Genomic DNA, 19124 nt, shown 5'->3' with positions numbered 1-19124 from the left:
TTCCGGGAGAATCTCCTCCAGGACCCTCAGGGTTTGTTACATCCATTGATCCTGTCAGGCCAACTATCTCTGATGACATGGCGTCTTTCAGGGAAAGATGGAGCATCCCAGGGCTTTCGCAAGAGTCTTCCGAATTCATTGCGGGTTCCTGGTCCTCCAGTACTCACAAGAGATACGCTTCGGCGTGGAAGCGATGGAGTACTTGGTGTAGTTCTAGGAGTGCAGATCCTTCTCAGCAGGTTGCTGTCTGGTCCTAAATTTCCTTTTCTCCCTAGCAGCGTCAGGTCTTGCATACCGCTCTATTAATAATTATAGGTCAGCTATTTCAGCAGGACATTTACCAGTGGAGGGTAAACCCATCGGTGAGTCTCCAATTGTATGCAAATTAATGAGGGGTATCAGATTAGCTAATCCTCCTCGCCCCCGTTATTCGCCCCTTTGGGATGTTAATATTGTCCTTCGTTTTTTAGAATCCTGGCCTTCTAATAGATATTTATCTAGGAAACAGTTGTCAGCTAAGCTCACCATGTTGTTGTGTTTAATATCGTGTAAGAGAGTATCAGATGTTAGAGCGCTGGATTTGGCTGGGAGAGTTTTTTCTCCTGAGGGAGTCTCTTTTTCCATTTCACGTAGAACTAAATGCAACCTGAAGTCCGTTTCCTACCCCTGTTTTGTAGACAACCCCAAACTTTGTGTGGTGCAGTGTCTTAAAGCTTACGAGGTGAGTACAGAAGAATTTCGTTCTGATATGGGGGGTCAATTACTCATTTCTTTAGTTAAGCCATATCATCCTGTTTCCTCAGCCACTCTCGCTAGATGGATGTGTTGGTTGCTGAGTGAAGCAGGCATTGATATCTCTGAGTTTGGTGCACATTCTGCCAGAGGAGCTATGGCATCAAAGTCTTTGGCTTTGGGTTCTCGCTTAGAGGACATTTTAAAGGCAGCAGATTGGTCTTCGCCTTCGACCTTTAAAACATTTTTATTATAAACCTATTGTTGATATAGCCTCTGTGGTTGTGAATCAGCTTTGAACAAGCATAATCTGAGCCTCCGGTCCTGACATAGAATAAAACATTTTTTAACATTCGCGCTAAGAATTTTTAAATTCTATTAAGGACACGGAGGCAAGGATTATCCCACCGCACTGTATATGTATAATTGTGGAGTTTCATGGTATTTTATTGATTTTATGTGCAAGTTACTGTACTTCAGTGCTATCCCACCCTATTGAATAGTTGTTATAAGTATTTCTTATGTTATTCCGTTTTTATGGTCTGGACTTTTTCATTTTTCCTAGGAAATGATGAGAAGTAGTGCGGACTGCGGCAATATCGTTCTTCTTCCAGTCAAGTGGGATGCCAGTTCATCTGTTTTCAGGATTTGCGTTTGCAAGTTTATGTTAATACTTTGACTTTTCTGTTGCGAATTTTGGACGAAGAAAGAGGAGTGGCTAGGTGTGATGCAACACTTTATAGGCTTCCTCCTCTATGGTTTATCACATGATATGACTGATGTTGGGTCATGTAGTTTTTAACTTTCCATGATTTTCATTGGCTGCTGTAAAAAATAAAGGTTGGAAAGAGAAGCATAATCCTCGCCTCCGTGTCCTTAATAGAATTGAAAGATTCTTAGCGCGAATGCTAGAAATTTTTTTATCCTTTGACCCCCCCCCCCCGATTTGAGGGCTGGGCGTCTGCAGTCGCACCGCGAGGTGGCGGTGGCAACCTTCATTCCCACAAGATCACGGGTCCCAAAAGGGGCCTGAAACACGAACCGGAGGGTGTGGGTGCCGCCCCCTCTCCTCAATAACCATCACCAGGGGGCCCCAGTTGTGCACAAGGAGCTCTGGGGCCCCTCCTCGTATGCTTCGTAGCACTGAAGGTGCCCTTCAAATTCAAAACAGGTACTCTTGCCGCCAAACACTTTCTTGATGGTTCTTTTAGGGGATTGAAGGGGCTGTTGGGCTAACCTGTTTTGGGTGTAATATAACATACATGTGTTGATGTTTCTTTTTGTTGGCATCCTACACTGATCTGATGTCCTGACTTGCAATATGGTTTAAAGTGCTCCTGATATAGGCCTTTATGATACTTTTATGACAAGTGTATTTAATTCTTTACTGTGATTCCTGACTACTACTTATGTTACAGAATCCTGGGTACTTATGTGTTCTAATGTGACAATTGTATATTTTTGCAGAGTATTAGTAACTTGTGTAACATTCTGACAACTGCTTAGGTAGCAGGGTATTACTTACGTGTAATGTTGGTCTAATTATGTTTTGTGCAATACAGTTTATTTTTACATAGCCCAGTGTTGTGTTCACTTTGTGGTGTACATTTTGCGTCACATGTGTTGTGTGTGTTGTGCAAACACTTTACACAGTGCCTCTGGGATAGGCCTGACTGCTCGTGCCAAGCTACCAAGGGGTGAGCGGGGGTTATATTGGACGTGTAGCTCCCTTGCCCTTACTAGAGTGGGTAGGTTCTGCCTGGCTGAGGTGTATACCCTAGCCAACCAGAAACCCCATTTCTAACAAGTGCCGCGAAAAGGGTACGGGAAGTGAAGGGTTAGGGACGGAGAGTACAATGTAGGTTTTCCTAGTAAGTTATGAAGGAAAGTCTTCATTTTATTAAAGACACGGAGGCGAGTATTATACATTCCTTTTCTTGTTTTATTAAATAGCAGCAGCCAAGAGAAAAAACTACAAATCCCAGCAGGCAAAAGAAACATGGCCAATGGGAGAAAACGAGTAGTCCATGAGTATACACCAATCACAGTTCAGTGTTCCCCTAAATACTAATATTGATTGTGAACAGCCCTCTTTTTGTGTGAGAGGGTCTAGAAAGTGAAAAATAAAAGCAAAATGGAACAAACAATGCAGATTGCCATAACTAAAGCCAGAAGGTCTTGAACAAAGTTCAAAAACAGAGACTTGGAACTGGCGAAAAGAAAGCCGTCCGGGTGTAGAAGGCAATGTTGAGAATCCGGAGGTTGAGGAAGAGTCCATCGCAGGTTCACTGGGAACAGATGATCAGGATGACGATTGTGAAGCAGTAGTGTTGCTGAAAGGGAGGGAGAAAACAAAATATCAAGATATGTTGAGGAGGGATAATATTTGCCTCCGTGTCTTTAATAAAATTAAGACTTTCTTTCATAACTACTTCTAAAATCTACATTTTATGGCAAGACTGGAGGCTCCTGTTATGCTAAGTTTAAAGCAACTTAATTACAGTTAATGAGGTACTTTGAACTGGCATACAGTAAAACACTTTAAACACATTATCGTTAGACAGTCAGCCGATTTGAGAATGTCTTCCAACCGAGAGCCAGCCCAGAAAGCTTTAGAGGCCATAGCCCCTCTGGCAAAATGGGCCCCAAAAACTGAAATATCTACTCTCGCTGCAGACATGATCCATTTAACCCAACGGGCTAGAGTTGGGGAGGAAACAGGCTTAAAAGGTTTTTTGAAGGAAATCAGGAGTTGGGAAGCGGAAGAAGATCTCAAATCGGCTGTCTTTTGTTCATAAATTTTTAAGCATTGACCTACACAGAGTTTAGGCTGGTCAGGAAAATAAGGATAAAAAACTGTAGGCAAATTAGTTTTAGTACGTCTATGAACATTAAATAATACACCAGAAGGAGTAAAATGGCGAGCTGTAATTTCCAGAGCTCTAACATCTGAAAGGCGTTTAAGAGAAACAAGGCATAACAACATAGCAAGTTTAGCCGATAACTTTTTTAAAGAAAGCAAAATATTATCTGGCCAAGATAAAAATAGATTGAAAACAGCATTAACACCCCACAGAGAACTGCACTTTGGAGTAGGAAGATTGGAAAACTTTACTCCCTTTAACAAACGACAGACCAAAGGGTGTCCGCAACTGGTTTTCCATTGATGTAAGGATGGGGAGAGGAAATGGATGACCTATACAAATTGATCGTACGATAGGACTTACCTTTGCTTGCTTCTGCCACAAGGAAATTAACGATAAAAGTTACATCCGCTGAAAGGGGATTTATACATTTTCCCATACAACAGCTATGCCAAAATGACCAGGCTGATTTGTAAGACTTCTTGGTATCGGAGGCCCGTGAATGTTCGATGAAGACTGCAGCCTCTGCCGAAATAGAAGGCACTGGTTTGGAATCCCCGACAATTTCCATGCTGAGAGGGTGAGAAGATTCTCTACAATCAAGTTGTGGGGAAGACCGAGGGGATTGGAGAGGAGGTCTGGGAAGGACAGAAGTAGACAAGGGAAATCTGTTGCTAACTCCAGTAGACAAGGGAACCACACTTGGGATTGCCAAAAGGGGACAACGAGAACCATCACGGCCTGTTGACGTCTGACTTGAGCTAGAAATCTGCTTATCATAATAAACGGAGGGAAAGCATAATTGAGGAAAGTTGACCAATCATGAGAAAAAAGCATTGAATGCTAGAGCTATGGGATATGGTCCCCAGCTGAAGAAAAGGGGGAGTTGAGCATTGAGACGGGACGCAAAAAGATCTATCTGAAAAGGGCCCCATTTGCGGGAAATAGCCTTGAAAATCGTGGAATGAAGTCTCCAATCGCTTGAATCCAGAAGATATCTGGAATGCCAATCCACCACCGTATTCAGGTTGCCTTGCAAGTACTCTGCCTGGACGGAAATCCTGTTTTGGAGGCAAAATTCCCAAAACTCTTTCGCTAATTCTGCTAAAGGTTTGGATTTTGTGCCTCCTAAATGGTTTATGTAATGGACCGCAGAGATGTTGTCTATTCTGAGAAGAACTGAGCAACAAATCCTTTCCGTGGCCAGGCTTTTTATTGCAAAGGAGCCGGCAAGCATCTTTAAACAATTGATGTGCAACTTTGACACCTGTAGAGACCATGCGCCTCCAGTCGAGATTGGTCCACACCGGGCTCACCAGCCGGAACGGCTTGCATCGGATTCTAATACTAGATCTGGCACTGATGCAAAGATTGTCCTGCCATTCCAGGCATCTAAATGGTCTATCCCCCGTTGCAATTCTGCGCGAGATTCTGGGACTAGAATAACGTCGTCTGGATAAGATAGGCCTTTTTGAAGATGATGTATTTTAAGTCTTTGAAGAGCTCTGTAATGGAGCGGGCCTGGAAAGTTGGTCTGAATCGAAGAAGAAAGCAGAACTACCATCTTTGCTAGGGCTCTTATGGATATAGAAGATTTGCGAAGGGTTTGAAGAATTTCTGATTTTATATCCAAAATATTGGAAATAACAATAGGCGCAGGAATATGCTTGGATTTTTTAGAACATTTTAAAGACAATTTATTTATATTTGAAAACCCCTCCCTGAAGGGAGGCCTGTGAGGAGCTGCGTCCTCTGTCTTTCGTGAGGAGACCTCACTAACTAATGCCCTTTTGGGAGTACAATTAGAAAGAAGGCATTTTCTGCTATCCCCCGCAGACTGGGCCAACATTGTCTTAGAAACCAAGCTTAAAACAGAATTTTCCAATTTTTTGGACAGTTTATTTATAGAGGCTGAAACAGCCTGTTCACCAGAAAGTTGAATAAAGTCATTGAAATGTCCAGTAATCATATCCTCCCCTTCATTCATTGTTTTATCCAGAGAGGAACAATCTGTATCCATAATAATAATAGGGCAGAAAAAACTGAGGAGACTGAAGAGAGAGAAAGGGTTAATAATTTCCTCAACTGGAGGAAAAAACAACTCGGCTCTGCCTGTGGGCGGAGAAAGGGGCGGAGAAAGGGGAAGGCCCGGAAGTAAAAAAAAAACAGATGCAGAGAGGCAGACAGGACTGGAGCGCAGAGCAGAAACCCTCACGGTAGGAAAAAATACCAAATATTAATATTGAAGACGAGCGCTTGACAGGAAACAACGTTTCTCTCAACCGTTGCGCCTAAAATGGCGACGCTGTGAGAGAAAACGCCAAACATTCGAAGAGGAGCTCGCGCTGACAGACGGGCGATTAAGAGAGAGACACGAGTTAAAATGCGGCTACAAGCCAGCTAGAAACAGCATTTTAATCAATAAGCCCAATAAAACAGCGCAGCGCACTTTAACAACGAACAATGTTTAACAATAAATAATGGAAGAGGAATTTATGTAATACTTATCTTGACTGCGAGCAGAGGGGAACACTGTATTGTGATTGGTGTATACTCATGGATTACTTGTTTTCTCCCATTGGCCATGTTTCTTTTGCCTGCTGGGATTTTTAGTTTTTTCTCTTGAATGCTGCTATTTAATAAAAAGAGAAAAGAAATGCATAATAGGAGCCTCCGGTCTTGACATAAAATTTATGATAGCTTATGCTATAGATTGAGCTTGAGAAGCATGACGACAACCTGTAGAACAGGAAACAACCAATTAGCATAAGATTGCGCATGCGCGGTGCGTGGTCGGGGTCTATGTGGCGATTCTATTTTTCAAGCCATTTTCCCTGGAGCTGGGGGGGTCTTGTGGTTCTTGATAGCCAGGCGCCTTCAGTGCAATTAATGAGATAATGTCAGTGTTACGTAGTCATAACTTCCTTCTGTGTGCAAGTTGTGGGTTTACTTAGCATTGCCCAAGTGCCTCAATGTCTTGACTGGAAACTATGATGGCATAAGCATGACTCATCCCCACACCTGTTGAAGTAATCCCTGTACATGACCAGCTGCCACTGCTTCCTCAATAGACAGTTATATGCCAATGTATGAGATGTCCTCCTTATGTGGCCGGTTAGCTCAGTTGGTTAGAGCGTGGTGCTAATAACGCCAAGGTCGCGGGTTCGATACCCGTACGGGACAGTAATATATTACTACTTTTCCTTTGCAACTTCACAAATGAGAAAAACACGCCCACCCTGCAGGACCTTTTAAGTAGCAGTTACAGAGTGGAATTTTCTTCATTCTGATCAATAAAAATGGGAGGTGTTGAACAATCGTTATAAGCGGTTGCAGGGCGCATGCTGTAATAGTTATAGCTGACACTCGCTGATGCGCCATCCTCAGTGTTTTCATGGTGCACTCGACCCGCACTTCACACTCTTTATTTCTGGGGCTGCAGGACAAAAAAACACACCTTCTTTCCGAGAGTGGTGGGTCCCACAGATGTACCGGGAAAGTTAACTTAACACGTATCTGATAAGAAAATGACGAGCAATACCCTGTCTTTTCACCTTTGGAGATGGAAAGAATGTAGCGAGTAGAACGTCTAAACCACTTTCCTATCTCTGGGAGCTCTCTGGGGCTTTGCTTTACCCAGTGCGTGTCAGGGACCTCTGTGAAGCACTGGCAGGGCTGCTAGGGGTCACGTGAGGAGTAGGGAGGACACGTGGGCTACGCACACATTCATTTACGTGTCTTGTACACATTGGTGATCTTTGTATCATTGCTCTTTCGGGTGCATTTTGAGCTTTCACGTATGTTAAACACTTCGTCTGCCTAATCTTTTCATGACCCTTTTTGTACAGGTCCGTTCATAGATCTAGTTTTCCTCTCCATATTCGTGTTGGGATCAGATGAACAAAAAAGGGATGACTTTTATTAACTGAAAACCGGACCGTAACTGACGTTTCTAACATTAAATAAGAAACAGCTGAGGCTGCAATGTGACAGGTGGCGCTGTGGCTTAGTTGGTTAAAGCGCCTGTCTAGTAAACAGGAGATCCTGAGTTCGAATCTCAGCAGTGCCTTCCTTTTCTAGCATCTTCCAGACAGATTAAGGAAAACAAACTGTCAAAAAAATATATAATCTGCAAACCCACGCTTTTAGAATTATGCAGTATACTATGAATCTCCTTCCAAGCTAATTAAATAACTCTTGTTGATGTTAAACTCTACTTGCACGTATTGCGTTTCAGTGGGCAACAGTGTAGTTTGGGTCCTATGTACTGAGAGATACAGCCTGATAATTGGCTTTGAATCATGGATTGTCTTTTTATTGCATTTTATTTGTGAGGCTATCTATATCGAAACGTCTGTTTCGGAGGCCCCGTCAAGTCTGAACTAATGAGCCCCTTTACTGATGAATACATTCTAAATTCGCAACACCATATGCAGTTTAAGTGTTGGACGGCTCTACATCATTTAAAAGACAGAGGTGGACTGAGAAGCGATATTGACCTGTGGCCAAATAAACAATAATTACACCTTATCTGCGCTGCCATTCGCACTAGAAGCGACCATTCTAGATGCATTGCTGAATTAATATGTATTTTGCAAGCGTGCACTTTAACTGCTCGATGATTGCACATGATCTAATCGAAACACAAGCGAGTTTGGGTAGGGACAGCTGGGCAATGGGCTTATGGGAAATACTTGTGCTACACTTTGTTACTCCAGAGATGCAAGAATTATACATGTGACTGATGAACTTTATGTTGTATTTTATTGCCAGCCGGGGTCTTTTAGAGAGCTGTTTCAGTCCCCAAGTGGTTTTTATTAACTATGCATGGTAAATAAACGATATGATTTTATTTCATGTTACAGTGAGAATGTATTGTACCAACAACTGGAATATTTTTGACTTTCAAAGACCCATTGACAAAGCCAATCAGTTTGACTTTGTTCAGTGAGAAGATTTTCCCAACATTCACTCACATCAAAGCACAGTAAGGCAGCAGTGATGAAAGCTTCAATCAACAGGCACAACACAGGCAGCAGCAGGGTGACCTTTAGTTACTGAGGCTGTAACAGAACAGGCAGAAGAGGTTCAAGTTAATTATCTCAAGGACAGGAACAGGACAGGCAGCAGCAGGGAGCAGCAGGTGACACTTACAGAACAGGCAGAGGAGATTCAAGCTTCAGTGCCCCAAGAACAGGCACAGCACAGGCAGCACCAGGGCAACCTTCCATCTTGCATGATTCGAGTGCACATGCACAATCTGTAATTCAAAATATCCTGTTTGGTGAAATTATCTGTATAACGTGAAAATATAGTGAACTTGATCATTTTAAGATAATTTCAAGAAGAACATTAATGATGTAAAGAAACGTTTCCTGGACAGATGCTATAATCCTAAAATGCTTAGGGACTCATTTACATGCTCCTTCCGCTACCGTAGTGCTATTTTTTGACGCTACGGCAGTGCAGAATAGTCCCCCACCCCATGTCATATCTATAAACTGGTGCAATGAGACCATTGCACCAGTTTGTAAAACTTGTGCTACATTACACCTGTGCCAGGTATAATGTATACAAGGGAGGCGTTCCCCTCTAGGAGGCGTGCAGGAATGGAACAGTGAAATTTACACAGTTTCACTGCATCATTCTAGTGTCATTTATTTAACACCTGCTCAAGGTCAGGCGTGAAAGTGACATTAGGCTGTTTTAAATGGGTCTCCCCAAACTTTGTTGGACTATCGCCAAAATGTTTGATACTAGTCCAGCAAAGTGGCACAACTGGGTCTGAAATTCTGACTCAGCTGTTCTAACGCGTGCCATGGTGCGCTAATTGTAAATACAGCGCCACCATTGTGTCATTAGGAGAGCGCAGGGCTGGGCAAGCACAATAGCGCATCGTGATTGATGCACCAGTTTGTTGTAAATGAGGCCCTTAGTATAACAGAAAGGAGAGAACAGAATGTACCCAGAGAGAGAGGGGACTCTTATGGCTAAGGGCAAGGAGGCTACATGGAAACAAGCTAAACTAGCATTTGTCACAAGATACACCTTATGTAGTCATAGGATTTTTAAGGGATTAAAGAAACATTGGCATCTCCTGCTGGAGATTCCCGGTGTGCTGGGCAAAATAAGCAAAAATCCAATGGTGGTGTATAAAAGAGGACACACGCTTAGGGATTTTTATGTCCTAGCTATGTAACGTCATTAGAACTTGAAGATACACGGCTACCGGATAAATCCCTGGAATTTTATACGTGCTGCAATTGCACAAATGGGTAGAATAAGATTAAAGAGTTTAAATACAATAGCTCTCGTGTGCATAAAGTTAAACACTTTATCAACTGCAACACTCAATTTGAGATCTTTATAACAGACTGTTGCTGAAATATGATTTATGTTAACAGCACGTACCGCAGTCTTAAGTTACGGATTCGGAGCATTGGAGAGCACTGGATTCAAGTTTCCCTGCCTAATGAAGGGTGATACTCTGAAAACCGGTCCGAGGATACTTGTTTCCAGTCCAAGGAGGACCTGGCTTGGCAGTTCGGGTTTGACTGTTCCCATAGGGAGCAGGGTCAAGCCTGATTTGCATACAGCTGGGTCCAAACTGGGATGGCGTGGTGAGCAAAAAAATAATAAATCAAGCCCAGATTTTTTTGACTGTGGGTGAATTATTGCATTGTTCAGCATTCCGTCAATCTTCTGTTCTTTTTGCAGTAGATATCCCATGACAGATCATTATAGGATGGCACATCTGAATGATCTAAGATTCTGGTTCCATTGGATTGATCATATTACACCAATTAATCGGTGGAGAGATAGAGAACTGACCCTCAGACAAATAGAGGTGAACCAGTCGTTATCACACCATGGAACTTGGAAGGCCGGAAGACAATCTTGACAAGCAAATCAGCAGTTGCACTGCTGAACAGAAGTGACATAATATGCCTATAGGAAACATTGGCACTTAGCCCTTCAGTCCTACAAGACTATTATGAGCTCTTCAAACCAGTGAAATGCGCAAACCTGTTTGGTTCTTTTTAAAAATTTTATCAAGCAAACAGTTAAGGCCACCATATGCCTTTGAATCAAGCCTCCCCGGCCTTATAGGTGGCACTGACAACCAGGCTAACACTCTGCTACAAAAGGGCACTTTTGCCCCAGATAAACTGCTACCATAAGTTACAAAAGCCCAGAAACTTAGTACAACTAACGATCTCTGCAGCTGCCTTGAAACTATACTGCTCAAATATGCCATACATTAAGTCGTGCTGACAGGCGGTTTTAACATCAGGGGCCTGAGAAATCCCCATATCATCACAAGAACTGTTAAAGAATAAGGAATAATGATTGACCTCCTAAATACTTTCAAACTAATCTCAGCCGAGCAAGCTCTAAAAAGTCAAAGCTCCCCACCATCAGATCCTCCCCAACTTTAAAGGAATCTCAACTATTGAGTACATTTTACTGTTGGAATCCCAAGCAAACCATTTTGGAAGGTTTGAGATCCCCAACAGGTGCGAGATCGATCACAATCCTTTGATCCTAAGTGTGAACGTAGGAGCCCCCCCCCCCCCACTAGGTACTAGGTCATGGGGCCTCAACACAGGCCAAAGAAGCCAACTTATTTAGGAGGAACAAATGGAGGCCTATGGACACCTCAACAGTGAGGATTTGGCTCTGCAAGAATATCTCAGACCCCAACACCACTCAGGGAGACCTCTGCATCAGGTGGAGCAGACTGATCATGGAACTAATACATTGGCATAGGGTAGCGGCGGCTGAAACAGCTGAATGGAGCTCCCCCTGACTAGCCGTCACAGAGCTGGCTGTGAAGCATGCTCTGTGCCTCAGGCTGTAGTACGAGGAGCTCACAGGAGGCTGGGGCTGTTGGTGAGCTGAAGCATTATTGCCGAACATTTACTCCTGGCCCGGCTCTCGGCGGCATTACAGATAGGGCCCAAAGTTGCTGGTGCAAGCGGTGAGGGCAGTGCGAGCGGTGGCAGGAACAAGCCGCTGCCATACATATCTGCCCCCTGGACAGCAGGCGGGTGTGCTCGTTGGCTGGAATCGGCATCAATAAACATGGCAAGGTATAATGGTTCCACAATACTAGCCGGAAAGCGGGATCCGGCAGGTTTGAAAGCAGAAGCTGCGTAAAAGAGGTTGCATGGTGAGAAGCAAGAAACAGCGCCACCTACAATTCAGTATCCCCGTGTCCATCAGTTGTGGAGCAACTGCAGCAGACATCGGGTGGAGGAAGCCAAGTTGTAGAGGAGCCAGGAGCTGCAGCTAAGGCTAGGTCCATGACAATGGTCTGAACAATTACAGGCCCGGGAAGGAGTTGAACCTGGCAAGGAGTGCAAGCAGGAAAGCTGGAAAGCTGGGGGATAAAGATGGCTGTACCGCCCCCGTTGTTGGTGCAGTGGATCAGGTTGACTCAGGATTCAAGGTAATGCACTCTACTGCTGATGTAATTTGTGAGACGGTAGATGATGGTATTAGTAACCCAAACAATGTTGCGTTTTCACCACCAGATGATGGGGTTCTCAGGGTGTTGGCAAGCCGATGAACTTAATGCCAGTGAGCTGCTGGGTGGACATGGTAGGTAAGGCAGAGGCAGGGGGGGCTGACCTTGCATATCCTGCAATGACTGGCCTGGCTATGATCCATGAGGAACATGAGTAACACATAGAAACCATTCTAGACAGAGGAGGCTTGGTCCAGGGCAAAATCAATGATCTTGTGGCAAAAGCAAAAGGGGTGGAAGTGGAGGTCAGGGAGCATTTCTTCTTACTCTCGGACAGGTCGGATGAATCAAAGGATGTGGAATCAGAGAGTGACTCATACTGGGGGGTAAAGGATCCAGGGGAAGGCGTCAGTAGCAGGATTAGTGAAAACACTGAGCTCAGCGATGTCGCAATTAGAGCCCAGTCGGTATCTCACAGTGCCCTCAAGATTTAAAATGGGACTACACTCATAGTACACCACTGATCACGTGTGATGCAATAGGGCATTCGAGGGGAGCTCAGGAGGTGGGCACACCCCACTTTGGAACTCATCCATGATTCTCTTTTGGCGCACATGGAGAAATTGCGTGTTCAGAGTCAGAAAGCTAGGTTATCAACTCTCAAGTTACAGAACACAGTTTGCAAAATGTTTGAAGTGTGTTGTACAACTGTAGACATACTGAGAACTTGGAATCGAGGACCATGTCTCTGGAGTCCGATGTCGCTACTATGAAAGGCCTAGCAGAGGAGCACAAGTCTCCACTGATGAACATCCAGTGGAAGCTGGAGGATCAGGAAAATCGGCAAGGGAAAAACAACTTATGAGTTCTTGGGGTGCCGAGGGAAAAGAAGGGGAGGTTGTAAGAGGTTTTTTGATTGATCTATTTCAGAAGGCTTTTTCAGAACTTCAGGGATGGGATTGGACACAGGCGATACAGAGGGCTCACTGCTTTCCTATACTAGCCAAGCAATCTAACAAAGACACGGCTAAACCCTGAGCAATATTGGTCTTCTTTTGCAATTTTTTACTATGCCAGGCACTCTATGAAAAAGGACACCCAGACGCTACAAGAACAGTGGATGGCTGCTCTTTTTCTGTGCGGCCCGACTTTTGTCATGCAACTGTGGACCAGAGGTGGCATCTCAGGTAGCTGATTAAACTCTTTCAGGACATAGGTGCGCAAGCTTTTTTGATCAGTTCTGCAGTTAAGGCTAAGGAGATTCTGGAGCATAAGATCCCATGACTATTATAACTGCTGTGGGTAGCTGGCATGATGGGATCATGCAATTGGAAGGATGGGGCGGAAGACTTAAACTGTTGCACTGCCTTGTGTTTCTTGTTTTTTTGACACTGTGATTGGAAGGGTGTTGGATTTAGGGGTTACACTATTTGATGCACATGCAATTCTGGTTTATTTTTGGTATGTGCAATGAAATGGAAGTGATAAATGTTTTGTGACTGGATAGACACAATTTGGTGGGAAACACTCTGCAGAAATGGTGGGGGGAGCTCAACCATCTATAGCAGACCAAGCAAGGTCTGATTGCCTAACATGGGGGGGGTGAGGGCAGGGCATTGGGGGATAGCTGGGGAGGTGGATGGGATTGATTGGGGGAAGCGCAGGGGAGAAAAATAAATAAATAAATAAATAAAAAAACTCTTACCTGCTGCCCACCACCTCAGTGCTTTTCTCAACTCCCTGTAGTCCAGAGCAAGGCTCCCAGTCCCCAATGCCAATCCACATGCTTCTCTCATGCTGGTATACTATTTACCAGCATGGGAGCAGTGCTGTGATTGGCCTGAGTGGTCTGGTTTGATGCTAAGTCAGGCCTTAGGAGCTGGTGCTTGGTCTCCACCCAGCTGTGCACCACAACTCGGGCAGAGCGATCTAAATGCACATGTCGGTTTGGCCATCCTAAGATGGCAGGCCACACCAGCATGAGAAAGTGCAGCAGTGCCCACCACTCTTCCCACTGCTGCAGCTGATGTCATCAGGATGGCACAGCCCCTCCCTGCCCTTGACGTGACTCAGTACGGACAAATAAAATGATACTTACCTGTGCTAGTAACATTTTGCTTTTCATGTTGTCACTGCTGAGAGAGCAGTGGAGCGTCGCTTCTCTGCCTTATGGAGGAGCCGCTGCTGCTTATTTTCTTCATCAGACTTTGAGCGAGGGGATGAGAGAGAAAAATACAAAAGGGAGAAAGAAGGAGGAAGAGAAAGACACAACAACAATTACAAAGGGAGAAATCAAAAATGAAAAAGAATCTGTAGTAATGAAATAAAGATGCATGCAGTGTCTGGTTGTGGATTGGAGAGATTAAATCAAGACTAGGCCGGGGTGAAATTTAAAAAAAGGTAGTGTATTTCATGTTACTAATTTTATGTAAAATTCCTGAAATTACGTCATTTTCCACGTCACACAATTATGCTCCATTCAAGGTAAAAAGTTACTAAAAATATGAGATTCACAGTAAAAAGTAAACATGTTCTACAAATGTACATGAAGTGGCTGTTGTTCTCTCTGCTTTTGCGCTGTATTTTAGTGAAAAACGCGTTTTTGCACGCAAATAATTTGTGAAGACTCTATTTGTGCTCAAAGATAACACTAAATAATGACCTCGCATAATTATGCATTCATTTGAGAAATTTTGCAGAAAATGTGCATAACTATGCAAAGCAAAGTATGCAACTTTTGCACACCCCTAATCAAGACTATGCACCCTTAGCATTTGGCATCATGGCATTCAATAGCACTGCCCATAGGTTTCTGTTCGAAACTTTTACCACTGCACTTATTCTTCTACAAATTATGCTCTGATTTTAACCTTATGTATGTCACAGAGAATATGTAGGTGGTGGTTTGTGAAATCACAGCAAAACCTGGGCTGAACAAGAACAGAAAACATAGCACACTAGTTCTTGTTCCATTAAGCAGAATATGTATAGTTAATGTGGATGATTTCTGACAAAGCGCCCACAGGTGATTTCAGAGCCCAAATGCATGGATGGTCTTACTCTGTTTGAATCTAGAAAGGAAGGAGTGGGCTACCATTGTGCTGGATAATGCATTGTTTTCGATAAATGGAATTGTTTTGCTTCAGGACTTTCTTGCAAACACTTCAAATATCAAATAAAATCACAATCTGTTACTATTTGTTTCGTTTAAATTTTTTAATGTTTACATAGTTTCATTTTTTTTGTTTCAATTTAAAAAAAGGTATTGCTTCCAGTTTTACTGTAACAATCAAATATTAAAACAAATGTAAAACAGTGCATTGCCTTAATGTTGTTGCAAAATATCGCTGGACATGTAAGAAACTGGGCTATTAGTTGAGGGAGGTAAGTACCCACCATAAGTAATAATCACTAACTTTCTCATGGTAAAACACTAAAGTCAATAAATAACTTCACCTCAGCCCCTTGGTTGCGATTGTACAGAGCAGACAGACTTAACTTAAAGGCAAACCACTTTGGTCATTTTCAAGATGTCAAAGCCTTCTGTCAAGTTAAATTAGGAATCTCAAGGTGGGGAGGGGGTGTTAGGAGTGTGTTATTGTAACCCTGGTGTCCTCCCACTTCTAACATTAAAATCAGGATTTAGTCAGTCCCTTTACTCCTAACAAACTCATAGACACATCTCTAGTAAAACCAAAGCTCAGCTTCCAGCAAACAGACATTAGATACCTTCTTTGAAGTGTGCTCAAAATGGTACATATATTTATATACTCAGCAGACCTGCCAACACAATGTGACATTAAAGTAGGACATGACAAATTATTGTCAAAGAGGATGTTCACAGCCCCACCTCGTGGTCACTCTAAAACAGTCCTGGTGAAGCTGTCCCTCCTACCGGTGTTGGTGTCTGCCCTGCCTCACCAGAAAGACAAAAGTGGGGGCTGGTGCAGGTGTGAGTTACATCTGCCTGTGACAGGGGAGAACCTTTGAAGTGCATCACGAGGCAGGGCACAGCACCCAGACCATTCGGGGGGGGCAACTCCCCTGTCCTTATTGCATTGTCACTGTAGGGGGTGGAGCAATATGTACTGTAGCCGAATGGAGATATTTCACTTACAAACCATGGGTACCATGTGTGGGCCATATACTAGGGACGTAAAGGTAAGTTAAATAAGCCAACCAGAAGTATGCCCATTTTATTATGTTGAAAGGAGGAGCAGAAGTGCTTCCCCGCCCATCAGCAAGAATAAATTGCCAGCAAATATAGTGCTTAGCAACAAGGCAAAAAATCTGGTGGAATCCCACTCAAACCACAAACATTTGCAATAGGATGCAAATATTGAATCAAAAATATTTTGATGTCACTAATATTGTAGAACAGAATATAGAATATTGCAGGTAAGAATATATTTTTTAAGTGTTTAGATAATTTAAAAAAAATAAAGTTCCATATAATATAGTTGTTAAATTATTTTGTTATGCTTTATTACCTTTTGTGGTAAAGGTTATTATCATTTTATTTTAATTCTGTATAATTATTTTTAAATATGGCATGTATGCTTTTTTGCTCTTGGAAATCAAGTTAAAAAGATTCGCCTAATTTTATTTCAATTTATTTATTTATTGGCACGCTGCTGGGTTTAGTAGAGAGAAAGGCATGACGTTTTTATAGCTATATTTTGCATAATTGTATACTATTTATTTTATCAATTTTAATTTGTTATTTTAATCTTTGCATTTATAAATTATTTAAGAGATAATTTGAAAAGATAGTAATTAACCGTTTAAAGTATTGATTGGATAATTAAATTACTGATTATGCAGATTAATTCATTGGTTTGAATTATTTTATATTCATTACATGTGGTATGTTTGGACCCAAAGTTGTAAATAATTAAATAGGTCTTCATTTCGACAACAAAGTGATGGTAGCATATGTCTAATATTTCATCCAGTCAATACTGTATATATGTTATTTGCCTGTGTCTGTTAGGCATGCTCACATGGTGAAGGAACCTCTCTATATATGTTAGACAAATGTATTTAAGCCTGGTGATGACCCCAAAAATAAAACTTCTGCGTGCTCAACTCTCGGTTATGTCTACTGCCCAAAACTAAATTAAGGTTTCCTCCTAATATAATATCTCTGTCTGGTGAGTATATGATGTCTCTGATTTCAAGATGTTTTCCTCCCTTTCATTTGGGCCATACATGCAGGCCACTGTGAGTGTATGATCTTTCCCTTCCTAATCTAATGGCAGTAAATCTCCTGCTTATTTCAACAACAATCTCTTTGACATTGCCCTTAAATGCATTTCTCGGCAGCATGGCTACACCTCCCTACTTTGGATGTTCAGATGATATGTGTGGTAAGGGAACCATTTTCAATGCATGTGAGGCCAGACTTTTTTCATGAGATGGATCAATTGCAGCAGACAAATGTCACTTCTACGGTCATTTAGGGAGGAGAACATTGCAAGTTATTTAATCCTCCACTAATGCTCCATACGTGTAGACTGATTATTTTGTTATTCATTATTTTAAGTGTGCCCCTCTGCACATGACCTAAGAGTCGGGTACCCCGGTAAAGTGTCCTTTGTACTTAGTGCTGTTCATTGGCTATGTTTTTCTATTAGGAAAACCAAGATGATCTGTTTACAAGTGTGTCTAGTGGACTAGTCTCACCTTCCCCCACACTATTACGCCTAGACCTATAATTCAATATCAATAGCCAAAATTCTCAATCACCATCGCCCTAGTAGAGCTAATTAGATAATGGAGACAATCCCCATTTACAGATACAAGTCTGCAATAGCCTGTCATACGTTCAGATGTCACTTTAGCTCTCTCTCCTCATGGGCCTTTGTTCATCATTCCAGTCTTATCCCCTGTCCTGAACCTGTCAGTGGTAAAAAAAAAAAAAAAAACACTCATCTGAACCTGTTTACAATACTCAAGTCAATCAGCTATCCTCCCTCTGCTTGAGATATTGGCAGGAAGCCTTCCTCTTGGAGCTGAGACAGAACTGCTCTCTTTTCCATTTCCAAAATCTCCGTTGTTCGTTTCCCTCTACTCTTTTTATGCTGGACTGTCCTCCATGTATACCATGGGTAGTCACAAACTTTTTCCCAGGGGCCAAGAGTTTGTCTGTGATGTGACTGATGGCCACATTGATGCCAGCATGGTGGCTGTCAGGGAGGGAGGGTGCGTAGGTGCCCGAAAGTGGGCATATGTAGGAGAAGAACAGCATATACATCTTACGGCTTTATTGAATAATGTGAAACCAGAGATCCTGGTATTAATCCAAGCTTCCCCACTTTACCAAATTGTGTGACCCTAGCCAATTGTTTAATTTCACTCCCCATTCATTTCTTCATTGTCATCTATAAAAGGATGTTAAATTACATGACTTCTGGATGTGTATTGTACAAAACCTTCTCCTGGTTTTGAAATAATAAACCATAATGATTTTCATGTATAGCAGGAACACAGCCCAAAGAGGGTACTTAACAACTGACTTGCATCTTAGTTCACTATTGACATTATTGTCAGGATGAGGGAAAGATTTAATGTTTGTAACTTCATGTTTGAATCTATTTCTTTAAAAAAACTTATCTGCAGTGATATAATGTGATGAACTAAGGTGAAATGATTTTGCATGCTAATGAAATTCACTTTTTGAATTTTTAAGTAAGCTTATCCTATTTTACTCTTATGCTGCAAGATATCTTAAAAATAAAGCTGTTTCTAAAGTTGAAAATTGCAGGAAAATCTAGTCACTTCCTTTCTTTAACTTCAATTAACCTTTATATAAAGGCTTGTGTGTTTATTTAACTTCTTTCTGATTGTTAGTTCTGAGTTGAGAAATCAGAAGCTCAGTACTGCTGTTGACCAGAGGGCTGCATGGAAAAGTCAGAAGGACTGTATGCGGACCCCGGGCCATACTTAGAGTATCACTGATCAATATGGTCTAGGCTCTCTGCAATTGCTGTGTGGTGCTGTTCACTGAGGTTCATCTGGTGGGTCATCCAAACCCAAGATATGCCAGTTTTCTCCAG

The 19124-nt window shown here is 42.4% G+C and overlaps 2 non-coding genes across 2 annotated transcripts; both read left to right on the top strand.

Moving 5' to 3' along the window:
- Positions 1-6705: 6705 nt before the first annotated feature.
- TRNAI-AAU (transfer RNA isoleucine (anticodon AAU)) lies at positions 6706-6779 on the top strand. The gene has a single exon. It is a non-coding gene; the product is annotated as a tRNA-Ile (tRNA).
- Positions 6780-7591: 812 nt separating this feature from the next.
- TRNAT-AGU (transfer RNA threonine (anticodon AGU)) lies at positions 7592-7665 on the top strand. The gene has a single exon. It is a non-coding gene; the product is annotated as a tRNA-Thr (tRNA).
- Positions 7666-19124: the final 11459 nt, after the last annotated feature.

This window comes from Pleurodeles waltl, chromosome 12, assembly GCF_031143425.1.
Source record: "Pleurodeles waltl isolate 20211129_DDA chromosome 12, aPleWal1.hap1.20221129, whole genome shotgun sequence".
NCBI lineage: Eukaryota > Metazoa > Chordata > Amphibia > Caudata > Salamandridae > Pleurodeles > Pleurodeles waltl.
The sequence above is the reverse complement of the archived record's forward strand: the minus strand, read 5'-3'. Positions and strand labels throughout refer to the sequence as shown.